Source organism: Patella vulgata, chromosome 7 (assembly GCF_932274485.2).
Source record: "Patella vulgata chromosome 7, xgPatVulg1.2, whole genome shotgun sequence".
NCBI lineage: Eukaryota > Metazoa > Mollusca > Gastropoda > Patellidae > Patella > Patella vulgata.
Window position 1 is genome coordinate 62008628 of NC_065885.2, and position 14452 is coordinate 62023079.

Below are 14452 nucleotides of genomic sequence, written 5' to 3' on the forward strand. Positions count from 1 at the left end.
TGAAATAGGATCTGTGTTTTAATCAGATCGGTTAATACATTACATAGATAGTCAACTAATTTAAGAATTAGAATTTTTACTGTTGTGTAAAATTATTCAATAAACTGGTGTATAATTTTAGTTATTTCTTTCTCATTACCAGATATAGTAGGTAATTCAGCGGATAATTATCATCCACTAAAGTATGGATGTAAATATCATTAAGTCTAGAACAGATGAATCAATAGTGGACATTTCCTGATAACAATGTGTCAATTTACTATTGTCCAGTATCATTTATAATTCTAAATACCATATCATGTTCTCCACGGGCTAAATCTATTTGTTATGGCCAGCTCAATTTCTGTCAAGGTCGCCGAGATGTAAATAAGGTTAGGGCACATTGGGTAAGCATTGGGGCTTAGTGCTAGCCCTGTTTACATCTCGTGACCTATGACGAAAAATTGAGCTGGTCTTATCATTTAGCACTAACCATGCTCCACGTCCGATTTTAACAAGAAATGTTAAATGCAGTTAGTTCCCTTTGACCCAGGAAATATGAACACGCAATAACTTGTGAGGATGATTTTAATTTTTAAAAATCAAACTGAGTCTATTGACCCTCTTAAATTATGCATTGGTATCAGATAAACAGTGATATTATTTTATATGGCCTTCGTTATTCAAGGTATACGAACCTTGATATCAGCACTGATAAAAATCATTAATTCTGCGTGAAAAAAAAAATTAAAACAATACAATAATATATATATATATACAGTTTTCTTTTCTCGATTGTCTAAACTTCGGCATCAATACCACGGGGTACATTATTATTATCTTGAGATTCCATGTTCTTGACTACAAGGTAGGCTATGACGACCAGTACACCAACAGATGCTAGTTTTATCCAAAGCCGAATCCCTCCTGTTTTTGATGATGTTGTTTCCGTGGTAACTGATGATTTAACTGGTGTGCTTGTATGTCTCATTGGTTCTCTTTTACTGAAAAATAAAAATAAGACACTGAAACATACATTACACAAGAGCTATATCTGCCTAGTGCAGATCTTTCTTTAGGCCTGAAATGTTATCTAAATTATTAATTAGACATTTATTAACATGAAAACATCATAATCTATTCTTGATGCCATCTTTGGATTTGAATCCGATCTGCTGTTCGATGTCCTTTGATGATTAAACGCAAAAAGGGATAATCAAGACTTTTTTAATTTTCGTGACAGCGCTAAAAGTGACAATCGAGGCCTACAGTGATTTTAAAATTAGGTTTTTTCGGCTTAGCATTAAAAACAATTTGACTGAAATTTTCAGCTTGTTCCCTTTATATTATCTAGTTTTTAACTATTATAGTGAGAACTGCCACAGCTCTTTATCTAATCTCCCAAAACGTATCTTTAAATAAGCAGTGGAATCAACTTAGAACAAGGTGTGGTCCCCCTTTCAACATTTTATCAGGGAAGTCCGTCCATCACACGAAGAATATATTATAATTAATGTAACATATCCCCGATCAAAGTGAAGTACAGTAATTAAACATCAACCAAGTGGAGATGGTCTATTGACGTTCCAATACACTGAACTCTGTCTTTACTACACTAGGATCTGAAAGAGTTGTTATGTAACAGGCATTTTACTTGATGTGAGGAATTAGCCAATGAAACGGTCTGTTGCAGCGAGTTCTTGGCCTTTTTATGCATGGAACTGTGGGTAAACCACTAGAAACGTCAACACCTATTGATTAATCAATGTCTGACGTCATAGGGTCAAAAGCCGCTTGTTTGACCCCCGACATGAACTCACACTTTAACTTGTCAGATCTTCATGTAGTGTAGACCATCGAAAGTATAAAAAATGAAATGAAATATACATCTGTATTTTGATCATATTGATTCTGTCAATTCTGACATCCGAATATTACGACATTCTGTGAAATCCGTCATCATTTTCATGTCCCGATTTATTTCCTTATTACTTCAACCAAAAAAATTTTGAGTAGTCTGAATTCTGAATATTCCGAATTATGACATCATTCAGCGGTCCCACGATTTTCGCTCAATTAACATTGGATAATTCCGGCCTTCAATCAGTGGGTGTTAACCAACAAATAATCACCAATCAATTATCTGTGAGCATAAAACCTGTGTTGGTCTTTGTTGATGACCTTGATAATTTTATAATCTCTCGTAAGTGAGGACTCTTGTCAAATACAGCAACATTATATATAAATTTCTAAGATGAAGAATCACTATCATTATATTGTATTTATAAAGTGTGATCGAACAGAATGTACAGAAAGCGTTACCATATTTTAAGTTCTGGATATTCGAGGGTGCATTTTAACAATACTTCTCGTATTCGAGGTATACTAATACTTCCGGTATTCGAAGGTACAATAATACTTCCAGCATTGAGACAATTGATTATTTCAGCCTATTGTATCGATCCTGTACGATGTCGGAATTGACAGAGTCCAGTGTATGTGTGAGAGACTGATTTGAATAAAATATATGCAGCAGTAACACAAGTCCAAATTTAGTTGATATCTTTGCATGAGAAAGGTTATTGCAATTCTTAGAATCTACTATATACTAGTATTCCAGTAATCTAATCAAAAACTCATGGATGGATAGTTCAAACTTAGGCAAATGACTGTGCTATATGCATGTATAGTTTATTAAACATGCATCATGCAAGAGCTAAATCTGCCTATTGCTGGTCTTTCTTTGGGCCTGAAATCTTCTCGAAATTAGTATTGTAAAACAAAAAAAAAATTAGTTGGAGTGCCCAAGTTTAGATTTGTCGTTGATTCCATAAAGAAGTTAGGTTTTAGAAGGTTAAATACTGTGTAGTTCAACACGGTGCCCGAGGGGTTTAATATGATATACGTACAAAATAGTACCAAATGGTTTATTTGTATGAGTGTCAAGGTTTGGACTATAATGCCTTGGAAATCGGAAGTAGGAGACGACTAGTATGGGTCTCTCTTTTGTGGACCGATGTGAGATTGTCCGTTGTATTAACTGGACAGGTAGGCGTATTCACCTTCGGTTATGTGTCAATGTCAAATGAGCGGCTTCTTATCAACAAGATCGGCTCTGGACCAGTTTGATTCTACGTGTCTCTCATATAACAACTTTTGGTCTCGAAGGAATTATTAATGAGCAGAAATTCGACCGTGTATCTGTTATCGCTCGTCACTTCAGTTAGTTACCGTATATATAGAAGGATAACTTGTGTTTTCCTTTTGCGTTCATCACTTCCCTTTCTTTAAAGCTAAAAAAACAACATCTATCGTAGCAATCTCCCAAACAGAGTTGTCTTCCCTTGCAGTCCAAACAATCTCTGCTAACGGCTCATTTGACTACGCCACCAAGATTCTTGGTGTTGATAGACAATGATAAACAATACGATTTAAAACAAATAAATGATAATATATTTAATACCATTACGATATTTAAAAAGAAATGGGGTCACAATTGCAAAGTAACAATGTATTTAGAAATATTACAGGGAACTCTTTCGTGTAAGATTACAGGGTTAAATGGTTGGAAATACGAACTGCGCATGTCACCGTGCTAATTTTAGAATAATACACGTGGATCTGTTTACATTTATAATGCGATCGTAAGGCCTAATACATTTACACACGAAACATGCAAAATTAGACTGTTTTCTTTCGGAGGGGTAATAATTGATGACATTTTCCCCTAAAATTGACTAAAACTCATCAAGTGTTTATAACACCAGGAACTTTTCTGACAGATGTCATTTTCATCATGTAGTTAATCACGTGACCAATGACCTGTAGGTCAACCAGTCTGGATAGCGAGACTTGTGTGGAGAGTGCTATCGTAGCAATGATCTCTGTGTTAAAATTACATCTGGAACATGTTTAACCAGTTCTATCACATGTGATAATGACTGACACGAATATTGTCCTTTAAAGTGTAAAATTCCACGTGAAGTGAAGCTATTTGTACCTGATTGGGGATCTTCTGTAGGAATCACTAATTGGTGTAGATTCAAAATCTCTTTCTGGTGTTCCTCCTCTCACATGTGCCCTTCGTCTAGCTTCAGTTCTAAAATCATTCAAATAAACAGTTTACTTTTACAGGAGGCGGGGGGGGGGGGGGGGGGGGGGGGGCTATTGGGAGAGAGAGAGAGATATGGTGTTTAAGATCCACTCAACACAAATTAGGGCATTTCGGGACTAACATATGGTTCAATTTTTTTTCAATAATTCGCTTGCGCGTAGGGGTCTTTAGCAGTGGGAGGAAACCAGAGGACCTGGAGAAAACCCATGAGGTTGGACAGGCAACCCTACTCCTTGTTATGTACAACCAGGGAATCAAAACCACGCCAGTTGATTCAATGACAGACGTTATGATACAGCCCGCACATGCTAACCATTCGACCATCCAACTCCCCTGTGGGCTAGTGGTTTATTTAATGCATGCACGTTAAAACCTAAGGTCTGTCATTGAGTCAAGAGGTGTGGGTTAGATTCCCGCTTGTACATTGACAAGGAGTGGGCTCACCTGTCTAACCTTGTGGGTTTTCTCCAGGGATTCCTGTTTCCTTCCATGGTAAATATCTTGCAAGTCAACTATTGAAATAAAATTGAACCATGTTAGTCTCGTAATGACATATCTCTCTCTCTTAAACATATAATGTTCATTTCAATAATTTGCTTGTGCGTAGGGGTCTTTAGCGGTGGGAGGAAATCGGATGACTTGAAGAAAAACGAGGTTGGACAGATGACCCTACTCCTTGTCACGTACAAGCCGGGGTTAAAGTTACAAGTGAGAAATGAAAGAGATCTTAACTTCCTACTTTTGTGTAGAAAACAGGTGTGTGTAGACGGGGTTAGAAGTGAGTGTCAACTTACCTCTCTAAATAGGCCGGTGAAGGAGCAACTGTAAAAATAAAGATATAAAATAAAAACTCTAATAGTATATATAAATGATAATGCTCATCTGCTAATAGCATATTTATCCCTAACCGGTCATTGTCAACTATAATCACCACAACGTTATACAGCTAAGTGGTCACTGTCGACTAAAGTCGACCACAGCAAGAAACTTTTTTTATAAGCCGCATTTGAGTATTTAGTTTCGTATTTAATTTATATCGCCAAGCATGTATGTCAGACAGGAACTTTTCTTGTCAATGGCATTGAGAAAAACATATCTTTGTTCAAGATTTTTTGACAAAAAACGTAATTTTTTAACGATGTCGATTTAGGAAACGAGATATCGTATGAGGGCGCCTCTTTCAATAATTGTTGTGATCAAAATAATGTTTTCGAGGAACCTGTCGCCGTGGAAACCGAAAGCCAGTGAAAATGATGATGACGTTTTAGAAGAAAACCGACCCAATAAAAGTGACTTTGGAGGTGAAAAAAATAGGTCAAATTATAGATCAACTTATCCCCTTTAACTTTTTTATTGGCGTCAGGAGTCTATCACTTATAATTATCCGACAGTAGTCGTTTGAAACAGGCATACAAAATATTTCACTTTAGCCCGACCACTTGATGTCTTGACATCAAAATAACGTTGACGAGGGTTACGGGGTGATATATTTATTCTTTAGAACCTTAAAATAGGCCAAATTTCACAAACTGTTTACAGGTAGCTACGTTGGCTCACAAGTCTGGAGATCACGTGTTTGATCCCTGCATTGGCCCAGAAAGTTTATCAGGATTTTCCGGGGTGGTTCCCACTTGTCAGTGGTGCAGGGCATGACAAGGACAGCTGTCTAGTCATTGAGATGGGACCAAAAAAACACTGAGGACCTGTGTATACACTGGCGTGCACGTAAAAGATCCCTTGGCAGTTGGAATTTGATATAAAAGTAGGCCATAGCACTGATGCCTGTGCAAAATTTTCCTCATAAAACACTGTATGACAAATTCCCATCTTCATTATCCCAGTCGGAGCAGAACAGTAGGACATTAAACCCCATTTCATTTCATTTCATTTACCAAATGTCTATAAGAAAAGAGATGAGTCTTTGATCATTTCTTAAACTGACGAGAGTTTGTTAATTCTTTAAAGTCAAGAGTAATTACGTAATTTTGTACGTCATGTTATATTTTGTTTGTAGTAATGTTATATTGTGGTTGTAGTGTCATATTGTGGTTGTAGTGTTATATTGTGGTTGTAAATGTTATATTGTGGTTATAATGTTATGTTATGGTTATAATGTTATGTTATGTTATAATGTGCTTGTTATGTTATAATGTGCTTGTTATCAGGGCTCACACTGTCGGTCGCCAAATTCGCAATTTGCGATAAAACTATGAAAGTGGCGATTAAATTTTGTTTTTGGCGATAAAGTTTTGGGGTACTGGCGATTCTTTTTTTAGAATTGGCGAAAAAAAATCCTTAAAATTCTAATCGTATTTATCCTTGATTAACCATAGCGGCATACTATAAATCAATCAACTTGCTGATAATCCCGAACGTGTCATGAGTAATACTAAACAATTGTCTAGGATTAATGGTTTCAACTGATTGTTAATTGCCGATAATAAAGCCTTTATCTTGTCTTTATTCGTCATATTAATTAACCCTAACAAATAGATTAGCGGTGACTATTTGATGTTGCGTGATTAAATCAAAGGGAAGCAATCAAAATGGCCGATCGTTACCCGACAACTCTTTTCAAAGAGAGTTACATGTTTTGATAGTTGAATTTTGTTTACTGTATGTGGCTTCATACAGCATGTACATAACAGCATGGCTAATAGGACATTATTATTTCAAATTATATTATCACGATGGGTCGAAAACGAAAGAGTAGGTTGAATAGCGATGATTCTGGAGTGAGAAAATTGTCTGCTTTTTTTTCGTTACCGCCGCCGAAGTGTTCCAAAAATAACGAAGAGTCTGACGTTGACTCATCTAGACGAAATGAAACTGACACTACGATTAATGATTCAGATGTTGATACCGTGACGATACCCGAAATCAATAAAAGGCCTATTGTACACGCGAAACGAAAATTCAAAGAAAACTGGAAATTTGGCAATCCCTGGCTGAGATTTGACGTATACTCGCAGAAAATGTTTTGTTCAATATGTGAAACGTCGAAAGTCAGTAATAGTTTTACATCTGGGTGTAATGTTCTGAAGAAAGAAAGTATAGATACTCATCTATCTGCAAAAGGTAAGCTGATTTTATATGTTGATGAATTTATGTGAATGAATTTATGTGAATGAATTTATGTGAATGAATTTATATGAGAATATCCTTGACTCAATATCAATCCGGTTACAGAATATCTTCGACTCAAAAATATCAATTCTGTCTTCGATGACCAAGTATTAAATTTAATGTTTATTTTTGCAGGTCCATCTAGTCACAAAGCAGCGGTATTGATAATTGAAAATGGCAATGACATGGCAAAGGCCAGAGAGAAATCTGTGTCAAAATCAAAAGAAGCTATATTATCAGCCATGAGAAATGTCCTGTTCATGGCAGAGCATGATTTACCGAACTCGCTACTGTCAGATTTGAATTCACTCTGTTTACAACAGGTAAGTTACAAATCTTTCAATTACTTAGTTACATGTAGATCTATGCCTCTCTTTTATTTAAATTTGCTCATTCATGCCTGCTGTTCTCGCTCGCTTTCAATTTGCTCCTTTTTATGTTTTTCAGGGTGCTGAACAATTCAAAGACTTGATAGTTGATAAGCACACGTCGTATACTCATAACCAATGTGTCCAAGAATTTCAGGCAGCAATAGCTGACACAGTAAGTTGTTATGTTATATTGTGGTTGTGATGTTATATTGTGGTTGTAAATGTTATATTGTGGTTGTGATGTTATAATGTGGTTGTGATGTTATATTGTGGTCATAATTTTATATTGTGGTTGTAATGTTATATGGTTGTCATGGTTGTATTATTGTAAATTCCAATTATATTGTGGTTGTAATGTTATATTGTAGTTGTAATGTTATATTGTGGTTATGTTTTATTGTGGTTGTAATGTTATATTGTGGAGGTAATGTTATATTGTGGTTGTAATGTTATACATGTATCATGGTTTGTATTATTATAAATTTAAACGGCTGTGTTCTTACCATCATCTTCATCATCATCATAAACAACTGGCTTGTGAGGTGATTTAACCTCATGACCTGTTAAACACTGTATCAATTTCTTCTCATAGATTTTACGTGTTGAAACTAAAATAAACAAATTCATACAAAATAATTACTTGGATTAAATCTAATTTTTCAAAAGTAAGAGTGGGAAACAATGTACAGTTTAACTTTAGGAAATAAGATTTCGGAAACTCAAGTAAATTATTGATACATATTTTGTTTCGAAAACTTATAGGTAACTTATGAAACTCAAATGTCTGTATCTCAGTCAATTTTTAAGCTACAAATTTTGCACAGTTTCTAGTTTTTGCATGTACTGTACCATATATTTTCCAGATTTTTTCGAGGGGGTCGATTTCTTAAAATTGACCCACTTGACATGGATTGACCCAATAATCAGTCATTCATGCTAATGAAGACGTCATATGCCTTGTAGTGTGAGGAACATTTTGCTTGGTCAGCGACACTAGAGCCTACTCTTACATCAAATTCCAACAGTCAGGCGTTCATTTATGTGCAAACCACATTGTGTTCCAAATTATACTCATCAACAATCGGTCCTATAACAATGCCATCCAAATTATACTCACCAAAAATCATTAACAATGCCATCCAAATTATACTTACCAACAATCGGTCCTGTAACAATGCCATCCAAATTATACTCACCAAAAATCGGTCCTATAACATGTTATCCAAATTATATTCACCAACAATCGGTCCTGTAACAATGCCATTGGCATCCAAATTATACTCATCAACAAAAGGTCCTATAACAATGCCATCCAAATTATACTCACCATCAATCGGTTCTGTAACAAAGCCATCCAAATTATACTCACCAACGACACCAACAACTGGTCCTGTAACAATGCCATCTAAATTATACTCACCAACAGTCGGTCCTATAACAATGCTATCCAAATTATACTCACCATCAATCGGTTCTCTAACAATGTCATCCAAATTATACTCACCAACAATCGGTCCTGTAACAATGCCATCCAAATTATACTCACCAACAATCGGTCCTGTAACAATGCCATCCAGATTATACTCACCAACAATCGGTCCTGTAACAATGTTATCCAAATTATACTCACCATCAATCGGTCTTGTAACAATGTTATCCAAATTATACTAACCAACAATTGGTCCTGTAACAATGTCATCTAAATTATACTCACCAACAATCGGTCCTGTAACAATGTTATCCAAATTATACTCACCAAAAATTGGTCCTGACTGTAACAATGCCATCCAAATTATACGCACCAACAATCGGTCCTGTAACAATGTTATCCAAATTATACTCACCATCAATTGGTCCTGTAACAACGCCATCCAAATTATACTCACCAACAATCGGTCTTGTAACAATGCCATCCAAATAATACTCACCAAAAATCGGTCCTGTAACAACGCCATCCAAATTATACTCACCACAATTGGTCCTGTAACAATGTCATCCAAATTATACTCACCAACAATAGGTCCTGTAACAATGCCATGCACTCTTAATTGGTCTGCCAGTTCTTTGTTACTCAGTTTACTAAGATCATTGATTGTTGGCATGGTGGTTGATTCTTCTTTCAATTTGTTACTATTATTGTTACCGTCTACCTGTATATAAAAGAAACTGCTGCTATGCAAGATACATGTACATCCACATTTTGCAAGAGATGGACAGAGAATGAGCTAGGCCTAATCCAGTGAGTTGCAGTCCGATATGCACAAATATTGACAGGAACCAAGATCTTTTGGATATAAATATATATTTTAAGTTTCATCAAAATCAGATAAAAATGGTGACCTCTAGAAGGTCCACAACCTTGATATAATACAGGTCACAATTCTATGGAATACAATTACTGCATATTTCTTAGTGACCATTCGACTAGGCTTCTCTGGTCATTATCAAGCAATGATAAAATATGAAACCTTGATATTGCATACTTTTACATTATTTGTGTACATTGAGCAGACATTTTGTTGGGCAGTTTCGGTCCAATTTTCACGAAATTCGAACTCAAACATCAATAGGATATAACTGTAACACTAACACTCCCCGTATATTTAAAGGGGCTAAATCGCTAATATTTAGGACCTAGATATAGACACAAATTGGTTGCAAAGCATATAATAATGTAATACTAATGTTAATGTATATAAACTGATTTACATTCAATCGTTTCTGTTTTTACTCTAATTTCAAATCAATTATGTCCGGCGAAATAGGCCAGCAGTCTCAATCGAACGACAATCTCTAGCGCCTGCTTATTCCATTCTACAAAGTATTTATTGCTCATGCTCTCCAGATAAGAATATAGTGGACCATTTGACATGACTTGTGGAATATGTCCAGTCTTGTTCTTTGAGTCCATTGTTAAAAATGGGCCTGAAACACATTATGGTACACGATTCGTGTACCAATGATAAAATGTTTATTTTGTCTTAAATACTGGATATCAGAAGTCCATCTTTTTCCGATAATATCACAACATCAATGTTGATTTAAATTGATTTTGTGTTTCCAATGTCAAAGACTTTGGATGATATTGAGGTAGAGACTTAGCTACTTTAAATGTTTTTTTTTAAAAATCATATAAAAATTGTGACCTGGAGGACTTCAAGCTAAAAATTTGATTTTTCGTACAATTCCATGTAGGGGCCATAATCCAGTTAGTTACAGTCTTACACGTCAGTTCCTTGGACTGTAACTAGAGAATTATTATAATTAGTGGTCTCAATCCTTTGACATTAAATTAGAGTTATCTGCTTAGTGAACAAAATGGAAGATACAAACAAACAGGCATCTCTGCCTTTGAACTTTCTTTGCGGTAATTGTTATCTTATACGCATCAGTAATGTGCATAATCATACATTCTAAGTGCCACTTTTCTGTATTTCATTATCATTATGAAACCGTACTCATGTAGTTTTAATATTGTTCATTTCAGATATTATCATTCTTCATGTAGAATAAACATACTATACTATTAGTCACTACGAAATGCCCAAGGGTTATTCTCTATGACAATATCGCATACGATAACCAGCCTAGACAAGGATGCCCGCAATCAGCTGTCCATTCCTTGACTGCACGTTCAAAACTCATGACGTCGACTCACAGCTCGCTGTAGAACTCCTCAAGATCCATGGCCTCACACACGCGACCACCCACAGCACCACCGCTGCCAAAGTCGAGAAAGTCAACCGACCGACCATTACTACAGGTATCAGTTTGGCTGATTGGAACTACTTTCGAATAAGATGGAATGATTATGTCGAGGCAACCGGCATTACCGGCAAAACATTAAATATTTAAATCCTAGAATGGTGTGAAGAGCAATTGCGACGCTATCTCACACGAAACACAGTTGGCTCCCTCACAAACAGGACCACTGATGAAATACTAGACAGCATGAAGCAACTCGCTGTCAGACTCGAGAGTCCGATGGTAGCCCGAGCAGAACTTTATGATATGATCCAAGGTCACGACGAACCTATCCGTGCCTACTGCGCAAGAGTTCGTGGACAAACCACCATCTGCCAGTATACCATTGATTGCCCCATTTGCACACATACAGTCGACTACACTGACCTCGTGATTAGAGACATCATGTGTCAAGGTCTATCAGACAAGGACATACAACTGGAACTATTAGGCGACAGTAACCAAACACCTTCATTGGAGGAAACACTACATTTTATAGAAAAGAAGGAATCTGGCAAGCGCTCTGCCTCCCGCCTGTCACACACGTCCCAGGCTACAGCCGCAAGCAGCTCATACCGACAAGCCCAGAATATAGGAGCAAAGCCGCCTGATAAACCAACCGGAAATCGTCAAACTGAGTCACAAGATCTTTGCAGCTACTGTGGTCAACCGGGTCATGGCAAAAAGGCTCCAGCGAGATTTCGACGTTCATCATGCCCTGCATTTGGCCTTATCTGCGAGAAATGCTCTACAAAGAACCACTTTGCCTCTGTCTGCAGGGGTGGCAGTCGCCCCACCCGGGCAAGATCCAATGAACCATTGCCGGAACATGAAAGTGCCGTATTCGATGAACTATGTACTATCAATGAGCACGTCCATTTCACAGAGTTCCCTATACGTCTGGATCATCACATACATAACAACCTCACAGACACGTGGCTTAAACGATTTTCTATGCCTCAACCCATTGTCACCCTTTCAGCAGGCATCGATAAAAAGGACTACAATGCCTTGGGTTTTCTTAGGAACATCCACAACAAATGCATCACCATACAATGTGCAGCCGATACCGGTTGTCAGAGCTGTCTTTGGGGAATCAATGTCCTACCGCTACTCGGTCTCTCCCGGAGCGACCTATTACCTGTCACTCTATCCATGCGTGCGGCAAATAGTGTCAGCATTAACATCATTGGAGCAATCATCGTACGCATATCCGACACCGATGGAGCTCGGCGCCACACCAAGCAAATAGTGTACATTACAGACTCCTCAGATAAATTTGATCTTAGTCGCGAGGCCTGCCTGAGACTGGGCATCATCAGTGCGAACTTCCCAACAATTGGAGAGAACTCGTCAGCAGTCAACACAGCTATTCAGCCCTGCTCATGCCCAGCTCGACAGAAATCACCCCCTAGACCCACCAAACTCCAGTATCCGCCCACCGAGGAGAACAGAGAACGCATTGAGAAGTGGCTACTCAACTACTACTGTTCATCCACATTCAACACGTGTGAACACACCCCACTACCTATGATGGATGGTCCCGAACTGCGCCTCATGATAGACACAGACAAAGAGCCAGTAGCCCACCACACTCTGATTCCGGTTCCCATCCATTGGAGAGAGGAAGTGAAAGCTGGCCTTGACAGAGACGTCAATCTAGGTGTTATTGAACCCATTCCCGTTGGTACGCCAGTCACCTACTGTCACCGGATGGTCATCTGTGCCAAAAAGAACGGCACACCACGACGCACAGTAGACATGCAGGCTCTTAATGCCAACGCAACCAGGGAAACACACCATTGCCATTCTACTTAGCCAGATCGGTTCCACCAAACACCAGAAAGACAGTAAGCGACGCTTGGAATGGCTACCACAGCGTTCCACTACACGAAAATGACCGCCACCTTACAACATTCATTACTCCTTGGGGGCGATACCGTTACAAAGTATGTCCACAAATGTACATCGCATCTGGTGACGCTTATACACGCCGTTTTGATGAGATTACCGCTGACATACCCAACAAAGCTAAATGTGTCGATGACACACTGTTATGGTCTTATTCAATCGAAGAAGGCTTCCACCAAACGACTAAGTGGCTGGAGACATGCGCAAACGCTGGGATCACGCTAAACCCCAAGAAATTCCACTTCGCAGCTAATGTGGTGGAATTTGCAGGCTTCGAGATCTCCGACACCAAAGTTCGACCGAGTCCCAAATACTTAAGGGCCATCCACGACTTTCCAACACCTACTTCTGTTACCGATGTTCGATCATGGTTCGGTCTTGTGAATCAGGTATCCTACGCGTTTTCAATGGCAACGACTATGGCACCATTTCGCGAACTGCTTAAGCCAAGAAAACCTTTCTACTGGGACGACACACTAGATAATTATTCAAATCATCGAAACTGCACATCATAGACGAGATTTGTAAAGGTGTTCAGATTTTTGACAAAACGAAACCAACAAGCCTCATCACAGACTGGTCTAAAACCGGTATTGGATTCTGGCTACTTCAAAAGCATTGCAACTGTCCGGCTGTTGACACGAAAACACTTTTCTGTTGCCCAGATGGTTGGAAAATCGCTTTAGTGGGCAGTCGTTTCACTCATCCCGCTGAGTCTCATTACCCACCAATTGAGGGTGAGGCACTAGCAGTCGCAGACGCACTTGATCGTGCCAGATATTTTGTCCTCGGATGCACCAATCTGTACGTAGCCGTAGACCATAAGCCCTTGTTGGGTATCTTCGGATCGCGAGCCTTGGACGATATCAGCAACCCCCGCCTTCGCAATGTCAAGGAGAAGACGCTGCGCTATCGCTTTCAACTGATACACATACCTGGTGTAAAAAAACAGGGCCTCCGATTGCATGTCACGCTCACCATCGGGCCCACGTGCACCCAACAAGTATCACCTCATCGATGACAACGGTGCCATTACACATGGACATATCGGATGTGAATCACTTTCTATGCTACGTATCCACTCGCCCACCACACACAGCCAAGGCTGTCGGTAATTTTTCACAGTTGACTAGCAGCACTGCTAATCAAAAAGTCCAATTTTGCCAAATTTGATTAGCAAATTTAAAAATTGATTAGCAGTTTTTCA

The 14452-nt window shown here is 38.3% G+C and overlaps 1 protein-coding gene and 1 long non-coding RNA gene across 2 annotated transcripts in view; one reads left to right on the forward strand and one right to left on the reverse strand.

Moving 5' to 3' along the window:
• Positions 1–14452, reverse strand: part of LOC126827597 (uncharacterized) — a 14935-nt gene continuing 483 nt past the window's right edge. Inside the window, exons 2-6 of the long non-coding RNA XR_007682751.2 lie at positions 9602–9740; positions 8094–8198; positions 4888–4915; positions 3980–4078; positions 1–983 (exon numbers count right to left, since the gene is read on the reverse strand). This is a non-coding gene — a long non-coding RNA (uncharacterized LOC126827597). The remainder of the gene's footprint in view (positions 984–3979; positions 4079–4887; positions 4916–8093; positions 8199–9601; positions 9741–14452) is intronic.
• The window catches only part of LOC126827536 (DNA-(apurinic or apyrimidinic site) endonuclease 2), an 18933-nt gene continuing 15372 nt past the window's right edge, over positions 10892–14452 (forward strand). The window contains exon 1 of the mRNA XM_050556992.2: positions 10892–10957. The gene's annotated coding sequence lies outside the window, so the exon portion shown is untranslated. The remainder of the gene's footprint in view (positions 10958–14452) is intronic.